At 52.9% G+C, this 10,996-nt stretch overlaps 1 protein-coding gene across 1 annotated transcript in view; it reads left to right on the forward strand.

The window, feature by feature from the left end:
- RTF2 (replication termination factor 2) overlaps nt 1-10,996 on the forward strand; it is a 53,469-nt gene that overhangs the window by 24,893 nt on the left and 17,580 nt on the right. The gene's annotated exons all lie outside the window — the stretch shown is intronic.

Genomic DNA, 10,996 nt, shown 5'->3' on the forward strand with positions numbered 1-10,996 from the left:
CAGCCAGAGCTGCGCTCACCCTTCTCATAATATCCCAGTCGCAGCCAGTGCTGCGCTCACCCTTCTCATAATATCCCAGTCGTAGCCAGAGCTGCGCTCACCCTTCTCATAAGATCCCAGTCGTAGCCAGTGCTGCGCTCACCCTTCTCATAAGATCCCAGTCGCAGCCAGAGCTGCGCTCACCCTTCTCATAATATCCCAGTCGCAGCCAGAGCTGCGCTCACCCTTCTCATAGTACGCCAGTGGCAGCCAGAGCTGCGCTCACCCTTCTCATAGTATGCCAGTGGCAGCCAGAGCTGCGCTCACCCTTCTCATAGTATGCCAGTGGCAGCCAGAGCTGCGCTCACCCTTCTCATAGTACGCCAGTGGCAGCCAGAGCTGCGCTCACCCTTCTCATTCTCCGCCCACATTCAGACCTACATTTGCTGCTCTTAGTCTTCATTCATATCTGGAGCTGCATTCGCCGTCCTCCACGTGGGCCGCCGGAAACATTCTAGTTTCTCTTTCCTAGTTTTACATCTGCCGGTTGGGTTGTGGCATCTGTCACCGGCGCCACCAGAGGGAACAGGAAATGGTGGGGTGTGGGTGCGACAGATTTCATTGTGATGTAGACATCTCCGTCCTGGCCGCACAGTTATTTGCGTCAATCAACAGGGAGATCCGGAGCTCCGACTAGAGAACTCTCTCCCCCGTCCATCCTCTTCGGCGCTCCCCCATTCATGTACGCTGTACGTTCTGTTGCCCCCGCCAGTGACTACATGGTTACATAGTGTCTTATATTGTATCACTGCTGATGGCTGCACTCCCCCTCTCTCTCCACCCCCATGATGGGCGACTGGACTGGTGGTCCTCATCACCGCTCAGGTACCCACTTACCTGGTCAGATTTCCTCGCCCCCGACCAGACCCTCCTGTGCCGCCGCCGCCGCGTTCTGGGTGTGTTTCTTCGTCAGGTATTAGCAGCAGAGTCTGCGTTTCCAAGCAAGGCTTGTATTTCCTATCTGACGGCTCCGGGGCCCCGGGGACCACTCCTACACGTCCTTTTGGGTTTCATTAGCCGTGAGAGCTGTGTGCGCCCTGCAGTAAGCAGCCCTGGGATGATTCTACACGCAGTAATGAGCATTTACCCCAAATATACACCCGCCTGCAGAGAATCCGGTCTATGTATTCTCCACATTGGTTACATCCACGTCTTCCTGTATCCTTCATCACTTGCTTCTCCATCTTCATCCCGATGCAGGGAGCAGGCGGTTGGATCAGATGCCCCTGGAGGTCCCTTCCAACTCTACCATTCTATGTTCCTGGTTCAGGAACGGAATGCCAGTGTTATAGTAAAGACTGACACTTGATGGACATGGATTTCAGCCAAACTATGTAAAACTCTGTTATTTTGTGCCATTTAGGGTTTGTGGCGAGCTGGGTGACATTAGTGGTTGTCACCCACAGAGGAGGGGATGGGTTACCCAGAATCAGCTGACTAGAAGGGGCTTCACACAAGGGCAAATTGTCTTTTTTTTTTTGCATATTAGGAGATGTTTCTTTAACCCCTTGGTGACTGCAATATGCTTTTTTTTTAACTAACCTCACAAATGGGCTTTAAACCTTTACTTACATCTTTTTAAGGTGGTGGCTCGGCTGACTACTGACAGCGGGGCTCCTGCTGTAACCTGGCAAGAGTGCAGAAACCTCAGACCCTGGCAGGTGAACCCCTCATGTGCCACAATCAATATAAACTGCAGCGTGTAAGCAGATGATGAGGAAGGAGCTCCTTTTGTCACCCATCGGCACCCTGCAGTTACGAATGGGTTCCCTTGGCACTCGGAGGCCTGACAAAGTCCTCCATGTCTGCCTTGTGACTCGACGTACTGGACTCTACTTCTGGCCGAGTCTAATAGGCTGATATAGGCGTGATACAATGTATCCATAAATAAGGCAGAGTACTGTACAGCCTGGGGCGAGCTGTGGGGCAGACGATGCGTGACAGCGCATACCAGTAAACCTCGCTCATGTGCTGCCGGCATGGAGTCGGGCGGCGGCCCACCCCCGGGCGCCTCCATTCACTGTAAGCAGATAGTCGTTCAGTTCTCTGCATACATTTACACGGGACGACTACCGTTCAACCTCCCGCGGGCGCACTGGGGTTCTGAACAACTCATAACGATAATCGTCCCGTGTAAACGGGCCTTAAGAGAAAATTAGTAGTTTCTGCACATTATCCATCGGGAATAATAAAATTCACCTGACTTTTGGATATTACCCCCCAGGGTTGATGGAGTTCACTTAACAGACTTATGAAAATGGTAAAGAGCAGAACCGGTTTGTGGAGGGATGCGAAATGAACTGATATATGCAAATGTCACAGAATGCTGGAGTAAAATGTTGCACTTCTGTTCCTTCCGGTAGTCGGACGATTATTATCACTGCTTTGCTTTTCTCTATATAAACTCTGGAAACAATAAAACCCTTCAGAAGAGCTCGGATACATCACCTTCTTCATGGACGGCCACCAGTAGGGACAACAAATTAATTCGACAGTCTTGAGTTGACCGGAAGGCCCAGCTAGTTTGGAGCGAGGTCCCCAGGACAAGACTAGTTGTTTCTTGGATTCAGGTACAAGAGTCTTTCCAGCCAGGAATGTCCTTAAGACGGACAGGAGCCATGGCTACCATCCTAGCAGGGTCAGTGATAAATTGTGGGCTCCCCTCGAGATCATTGCCATCAAACGCTCCAGGCAGAGCGTCGGCTTTAATATTATCAGCGGACCGGAGATGCAGGACAAAACCGAATAGGGAAAACAAAAGAAAAGGCCCACTTGGCTTGACGAGAGTTGAGTCGTTGTGCGGTCCGTAGATACGTTAAGTTCTTATGGTCAGTATAAACCACTATAGTCTGAGAAGGATCCCTCAAGCAGAAACCGCCTGAAGTCCAGAGCCGTCTTGATAGCCAAGAATTCACAAGCTCCTATAGGGTAATTCCATTCCGCCGCAGAGAAAGATTTGGAAAAGAATCTTCATGTCACCATTCTCCCCAAGACCCTTTTCTGCACCAGAGGACGAAGCATCAACCACTACAAAAAATTGCAGGTGCAAAACGGGATGCTGATGAAGGCTAGTTTCGGGACTTGGAAAGCTGTCTCGGCCTCCGGAGACCACCGCTTGGCATCTGCTTCTTTTACGGGTGAGAGCAGAGATAGGCGATGTTAAGATGGAAGAGTGCGGGATGAACTGCCAGTAGTAGTTTGCATGGTTAACCGGTGGAACTGGGAGTAGGCACTTGGCATAGCAGGATGTTCCCTAGCGTAACACCTCTCCTGACCTCTAATCCGTGATAGGATTATGTAGACCAAGCCAAGGCAGATCCAGTAACCGGAGACTGGTCGCCCTTGGAAGGACCAGCAGGGAAATTTTCCCTGAGTGGAGAGCACCTATTCTCAGCTGCAACAGCTCAGTGGCAAATTGAATGGTCTCAGAAAGGGTACTTCCATCGACAGTTATCACCACCAGAGAGCTCTTTAGGCGTTGGGCAAGAATTTGGTAGAGGTCTGCTGTAAGAAGTTCCCGGCCGAACTGGAATCCAGAAAGGCAACTACTGTGATCTAAGTACCAGAGAAGGACAGGGTCATAGGTAGATTCCAACTTGGAGAGGAGTGATTCTCACCTCGGGTAGCCTCCGCTATTGACCCTACGCTGAAGAGTCTCCCGGCTTGTGAGGACAGGTACGGACAAGATGACCCGGAGCTCCACAGTACCTGCACAGATTTTTATAGCGTCTGAGCATGCGCTCCTCCTCCTTGAGTTTGAGCTGAGCAACCTACATGGGCTCGGGTCATTAGACAAGGAGGTAGTAGGTGGGGCAGAGAGTGGTCTCTGGAACTTGGGTGCCAGATGGATCAGCATCCTCTACTGGGCAGCTTCCTTGGTCCTCTCCTGGAACCGAAGATTGATTCTTGTGGCCAGGGAGATCAAGGCGTCCAGGGAAGTCGGAACCTCGCGACCAGCCAACTTGACTTTGCTGCAACCTACCAAGCCCTCCCAGAATGCTGCTACCAGTGCCTCATTGTTCCAACCCAAATCTGAAGTCAGGGTTCTAAACTGAATGGCATATTGGTCCACAGGGAGACTGTTCTGATGAAGGTGCAGTAGGGAGGGGGGAGTGGAAGTGGTACAGCCTGGCTCATCAAAAACTCTCTGAAAGGTCTCTACAAACATACTAAGGTTATTAACCACTTGAATGTCTCTCTCCCAGACAGGGTTAATCCAGGCGAGTGAATCTGGAGAGATTAGATGACCTATTATTTCCCCCGTAGCGCAATCTGTGGTAAACAGGTGGGACAGCGACTCGAAGTGAAGGGAACACTGGTTGATGAACCCATGGCATGGTTTGGGGTCATCCTCGTAGCTTGGCAGGGCAGACCGACAAGGGCCTGAACCAGACGCAGAGGCTGCCTGAAGGTACGGTGCTGCGGTTGTAACTGGTGCGGTAGATGACATGTTGCTTAGACGAGCACTGGCGTTATGCAGGTATGCCAGAATTTGCTCCTGACGATTATGCTGTTGCACCATTCCCTGCAACAACTCGAGAGTCCGTTGCGGCGAGGGATCGGTGGGTTCCATGGCCTCAGTGTACTGAGTGTGGACCCACTGTTCCAACCTATCAGTTTGGCTTGGCAGCTGACCCTCGGTGGTCAGAAGGAAATCTTGCCCTTTGCTAGTCAGGAAGATGGGGGTGCCCCTACCTAAAAGCGGGATAGGCGTCCTAACAAGGGCGACCCCATGGGCTTCTTCTCGGGCCTGACTATCCCTGATAGGACACAGGACAGGGCAGTACACACCACAGGGACAGGAAGGCAATGAATGAGCATACAAACAAGGGCAAAAGACAGAGGAACAGACAACGAGGTCAGAGACAGGATCAGAACAAACACAGGGAGGCAGTAAACAAACGAATAGAGATATCAATACAGAATAACTGCAGGCAAAGTAGTGGGAAACAGGAACTATGCTGGGTGTCTGAGACAAACATACACCAACACTGAGGCAATGAGGGAGGATTCCCTGCTCAGCCAAATAGAGTGGTAATTGCCCATGCCCTACAGCTGAGCTGAGAGCACTGTAAGAAGTAACCCTTGATGTGCTGTTGAAGTGTACAGACGTTATGTTTGGTAGGGCCTATATTGTCTCCAACACCCCCCAAGCCCATCATGTGGACCTCCCCTCCCACGGGAGTGCCTTGCATCAGGAGCTAACTCACTCATAAATGTGTATTTTCCTCGATTCCAGATCCAGACTTAAAAGAGGGTCACATACTTTTCTTCCCAGAGACTGGGTCATCCTTAAAAGACATGTCAGAAAAACATTTGGAGCCATAATTTGATGGTCCATACCAGATCCCGTTGACAACTGCCACTTCAGTCACATTGGAAGGAAAGGACGCCTGGATAGACGCCAGCCATTGGGGAAGAGAAGCCTTTAGCTCCAGAGCCTGAGGAATGCCTGGAAGGCTGTCTCTGACAGCGGTATTTAAAGTGTTAACAGTACTGACGAGCGGCGCGGCTGGTCGGAACTGCTGCCGCCGGGTGCCTGCTGTAAGAAACAGCCTGCACCGACGTTCAGGGGGCCCGTACAGCGTCCCACGATGGGATTGCGGGACGCTGTGCGGTTGCTAGGCAGCCGGGGACCTCCTGAAGGCCCCAGGGCTGCCTGTGCAGAGTGCCCGTCCACCGCACGGCTTGATAGGCGCTCTGCATAGACAGCCCTAGGGCCTTTCAGGAGGCCCCCGGCTGCCTAGCAACCGCACAGCGTCCCGCGATCTGACCGGACAGGCTTGATAGAAGCTTGTCCACTGCCTGACAGAATGACGTAATGCCATAGCATCATAGTGCAGGACAGATTGTTCACATCCTGCGAAGTTCACAAGTCGGGGACCATCTGTATGGAGGGACTCAATGATGTGCTGAATGTAGACTGCGGACAAGGGGTTGTTAAGCATCCGGAGATTATTGTGAAGGCTTTCGATAAATCGGAGAAACGTAAAAATGAACTATGCCACATGTAGCCATTCCCAGTAATATGCTGAATTAGAAAGACCCGGCCCAAACCCCGTACGCACGCGCGAAGAACCCCGTACGCGCCCGCGAAGAACCCCGTACGCGCCCGCGAAGAACCCCGTACGCGCCCGCGAAGAACCCCGTACGCGCCCGCGAAGAACCCCGTACGCGCCCGCGAAGAACCCCGTACGCGCCCGCGAAGAACCCCGTACGCGCCCGCGAAGAACCCCGTACGCGCCCGCGAAGAACCCCGTACGCGCCCGCGAAGAACCCCGTACGCGCCCGCGAAGAACCCCGTACGCGCCCGCGAAGAACCCCGTACGCGCCCGCGAAGAACCCCGTACGCGCCCGCGAAGAACCCCGTACGCACGCGAACCCTCCCAGTAGCCGGCTGGTATGAGTACACTTGGTTGGTTGACAACGATTGGTTAAGGATCACTTCAGCCCTCGGAGAAGGACCCCAGCGACGGGCTTTCCTTCCGGGATCGGTTTCTCTTGTGTCCGGATGACAAGCAGTGGTGCATTAGAACCATCTTTTCCCACATGGCTATAGTTGTGTAGGAAGCTCCGCACACAACACCCAGTATATAGGAGAAGAACCCCAATTAAAAGCGGTTACACATGTAATTACTGTAGGTCAATCAGGATTGCAGTCACTACTATAATAAGACGTCCATATATAAGACAGATCGGTTTGGCCCGGTGGTTGGTTGTTGTCCTCCACCATCCTGTCCTAGAGCCTCCTCCAAGTATCTAGATTGTATGCGGACATGAGGCCTACAAGTGCTTCCCTTGTGCCCCCTCGCCAGCTTACGTCTGCCACCCTTGTGCTTCCACACGCTGTTCTATCCGACTATCCCTAAACACAGCCTAGGCCAGTGATGGCGAACCTTTTAGAGACTGAGTGCCCAAACTGTAACCCAAAACCACTTATTTACCGCAAAGTGCCAACACGTCCGGGGGGCGGGGCTTATCACGACGTATGCTTTACCCCCGTCGTTCTAAAAAGGACCGGGCTGCTTCAAAATAGACAGCGTGCGGATTTTGACTGCAGCATTTCCGCATCCAAAAAGCAGTCAGAATCTGCACCCTGTCTATTTTGAAGCGGCCCTGCCTATTTCCGCCACATGTAAGTGATAATGGCGACACCCCTCAGCGGCACCCAGCATAAGTGACATCCCCCCCCCCCCCCTCAGGGCGGCCCCCGGTGCAATAGTGACCCCCATCAGGGCGGCCCCCAGAACCAATAGTGACCTTCATTCCATTGCTTTCAGTGGGGCCGCAGCAGCACCAGCCCATTGAAAGCAATAGGAGAAGATCATGATCTCCGACCGCTGCTGTGACGGCTGCAGCAGGGGATTCCTTCATCCCTGCTGGGAGTCCCCTCGTCACTGAACACCCTGCTGCTGCTGTCACAGTGTTCAGTGAAAGTTCAGGGTGCAAAAGTCAGACACTAAGGGAATGGGTCTGTGTTCTGGGATAAGGAGGGCGTGCTGCTAGTGGACGACCATCACAATGGTTCCACCATCAATGCAGGGGATTACATTGAACTTTTGGACCAATTGAAGGCAGCTCTGAAGGCCAAAAGGTGCGGCAAGCTGTCCAAAGGAATCCTGTTCCTGCAAGACAACGCCTAGACTCACACTGCACAAGTGACCACGGCAAAACTGGTGGAGCTAGGCCTCCAGCTGGTTGACCACCCACCTTATTCACCAGATCTAGCTCCCTCCGACTATCATCTGTTTCCAAACCTGAAGAAACACCTCAAGGGGACCAAATGTCCCCCCATTTCTGATGCCAGGGCTGCTCCGGATGACTGGTTTGAGGCACAACCACAATCCTTCTTTTTGCAAGGCTTACAGAACTTGGAATCCCGATGTAAGAAGTGTGTTGGCCTCAGTGGAGAGGATGTGGAAGAAATGTAACGTTTCATCTTCCCATCTCGTTTCTTTCTGGGTAAAGCCAAAGACTTATCAGCCCCCCCCCTCGTATAACTCTTCCCGCTCCGCTGCCGCTCTCACATCGGCGGCTGTAAAAATGCAGTGTTTTTACTGTGGGCACCGCTGCTTTGTACAACGTTTTTAGCGCGGTGACATCACAGGCAAAGCGAGATGATGATGTCACCACTTTTGTTTTCGTCTCCTGGTGGCATAGAATGCTGCGCTGAAAACGCGCACATTTTACATGGACCCCATTCATTTCAGTGGGCGATGCGGTGTGTTATAAAGCGCTGAAACGCCGTAAAATAGAACATCCAGCGTCTGACTTGGCGCACGTTGGAACCTCCACGCTAAAACGCTCATCTTAGAAGCCCCATTAAATGGAGGCCGAGTGCAGCGGTTTTAGCGGGTGTAGCAAATGTGCTAAGTGCTGTAACCAAACGCCTGTGTGAGAGCGGCCCTAGGCCTAATGCCCACGGACGGATTTCTGACGCATTTTATGCGGCGTTCTCCCGCAGTCGGGTTCTATTGGAATACCACAGCGTGAAAGAAATCGCGGCATGCTCTAATTGCCGCAGGGAAACGCGCGTCCGGCTTCCAGGGCAGTCAGTGGAAGCCGTCCGTCGTGCGATACTTCTGCTGTGAGCGCAGCGGAAGTATCGCGTGATTACGCGTCACCGCCGGCTGCGTCATGCACTGTTCTGCACATGGGCGCCGGATTGCCAGATGGGGCTCACACGATTGATACGGAGAGGTGAGTGGGGGTCTTTGGGGGGCGCCGTGTCTGACTCGCCTGCCATATTCTGCTGGTGGAGTCTACAACACATGGACCCCGGAGTGCGGCCAGTAAAATATACGACTCCTCCCAAAACACAGCCTCCAGGCGGCGGGCAGCGAGTCGCGGCTCTTGCAGTTTGACAATGAAAATCTTGGTCCTTTAAAGGGGTTTTCCAATTAAATCCTATTGATGACCTATCATAGGGATCGGCTGGGGTCCATCGCTCAGGACCCTGACCAATCAGCTTAGCGGGCGCATGCTTTCAGCGCTGCAATAACGCAGAGGTCGGCGCAGAAGCCTCCATGCCGACCTCCATGTAGTGGCCGGCGCTGGTAACTGCAGGCACGGCTCTCGGTGATTTCAGTGGGATCTGTGCCTGCAGTTACAAGCGTTGGCCACTACACGGAGGTCGGCATGGAGGCTCCTGCTCCAAATACGCAGAGGTCGGAGCGCGCCTCGCCTCACCTGGCTGTTGGGGGTGTGCGGCTGGTAAACTTGTGGCTTTGATGATGGGTCATCAATATTAGTATTTCACTGAAAAACCCCTTAAAGGCGCAAAGCAGGCCGGTCACTAAGGGGTTAAATGTGTGCCACTAGATGGCGGCTGCTTGGATGTTTGCCTCACCCTGTGTCCCTCGCTGCTGCTCCCTCTCGTCCGCGGGGCCTCCGGTCGCCGTCTGTTCTTTGGTCGCAGATTTTTGATACATAAAACCCTTTATTTGCATGCCGGGAGTTTCCTTATGCAAAACGCCACAAATCTGAGACCGTGTCCGTGCGTCCCTCGCCAGGCGGCGGCTCCTCGCGTCTGACCCTCTGGGTAGGTCTCCTTACTGGATGGTCTTGTGGCTCGGCTCCTCCTCACCGGCTGCAGCCGCACGGCCGCTGCTTATTCTTCGCGCAGTTTTCAGACTGAAATGGCGCGGAAATAGAATCCATTCAGTTCCTCGTATTCGCCGCCGCGGGCGCTCTGTCGGTCTGAGGTTATCGGATAGGATCGGGGCCGGTGATGTGTGGTGGCCCGCAGTCAGACCGCACGCCGACGGGGAGGTGGTGCGCTGTCCGGTGCGAGTGCGTACCGCTCCGGTGTGAATTTTATCCACTAACTCCGCCTCTAGAAGCTACGCCAAAATCTGCATCTTTGATGCGGTTTTTGATGCGGATCCGTACGTGGAGTCAACTGGCAAGATCTGTGCAGAGTTTTGACGCATCAAGAAGCGACATGAAGCGGAATCACCATTTTCTTCGTCAGAAGTCCGCACGTGGATTTTGCCCATTGACCGCTAAATCCACTTGTAGATTTGCGCCAAAAACCGCATCAGAAAGACACGGATTTTAGAAGCGGAGTTCGCGTGGTGAATTCCATCATGGGATCTCCCTGAGGGCTCGTTCACACGGGCGGATGCTACGTCGGTCTCTGAAATATGTTTTCACGACCAACAACCTGCGTATTGCGGTTACTTTTGCACACTTAATAATTGCGTATTTCATGCGTGCGAAAAACAGAAGGCGGCCCAAACACAGAAATCCGTAGTGAACATACATGTGTCCGGCGTGTTAACGTGATCCCATTGACTTCAGTGGGCATCTCGGTCTGTAATACGCACCAACATCGGACGCGCTGCGACAAATTAGCGTAATACGGAGCGCAAGTAAACACATATGAGACACAGCGTTTATAGAAAGCAGGAAGCGCTGGTGCCCATGTGAGACTCCGACTGGAGGGGGCGCTGCAGCAGTCCGCTGTGTATTCCATGGGTCATACATATCGGCCAATCAGAGCTCAGCTTTCATTTTACTACAGCAGTTGGAGAAATGAAGCTGCGCTGTGATTGGTTGCTGGGGGCAACCAACCAGTTTTCCTTTTAGACCCTTTTGATGAGATTCAGGGGGTTGAATTTACTAATACCGTCTGAGGACGCCGGCGCGCGGCTGAGAAACTGGCGTGAGGTTTGTGCATCGTGAGACACACAGATCTCGCGCGAATATGAACTTCGATCTTGTGAGTGGCGTCATATACAAGAGCGATGCGGCGTGGGAAAAATGGTGGCATGCCCGATCTCATCGCCATTGATGTTAGTGGGACCTTTAATGCCTGGCGCTGTGCGTGCGAGCGCCATACGAGATTTCCCATCGAGGTTAATAGGAAACCCTTCCGATCCTCTATAGATGTGAGACTCGCGCAAAAGGATCGAAATGTCACAGATACAAAAACGCCTCGCAGCCATAAGTAAAT

Source organism: Eleutherodactylus coqui, chromosome 13 (assembly GCF_035609145.1).
Source record: "Eleutherodactylus coqui strain aEleCoq1 chromosome 13, aEleCoq1.hap1, whole genome shotgun sequence".
NCBI classification, from domain to species: domain Eukaryota; kingdom Metazoa; phylum Chordata; class Amphibia; order Anura; family Eleutherodactylidae; genus Eleutherodactylus; species Eleutherodactylus coqui.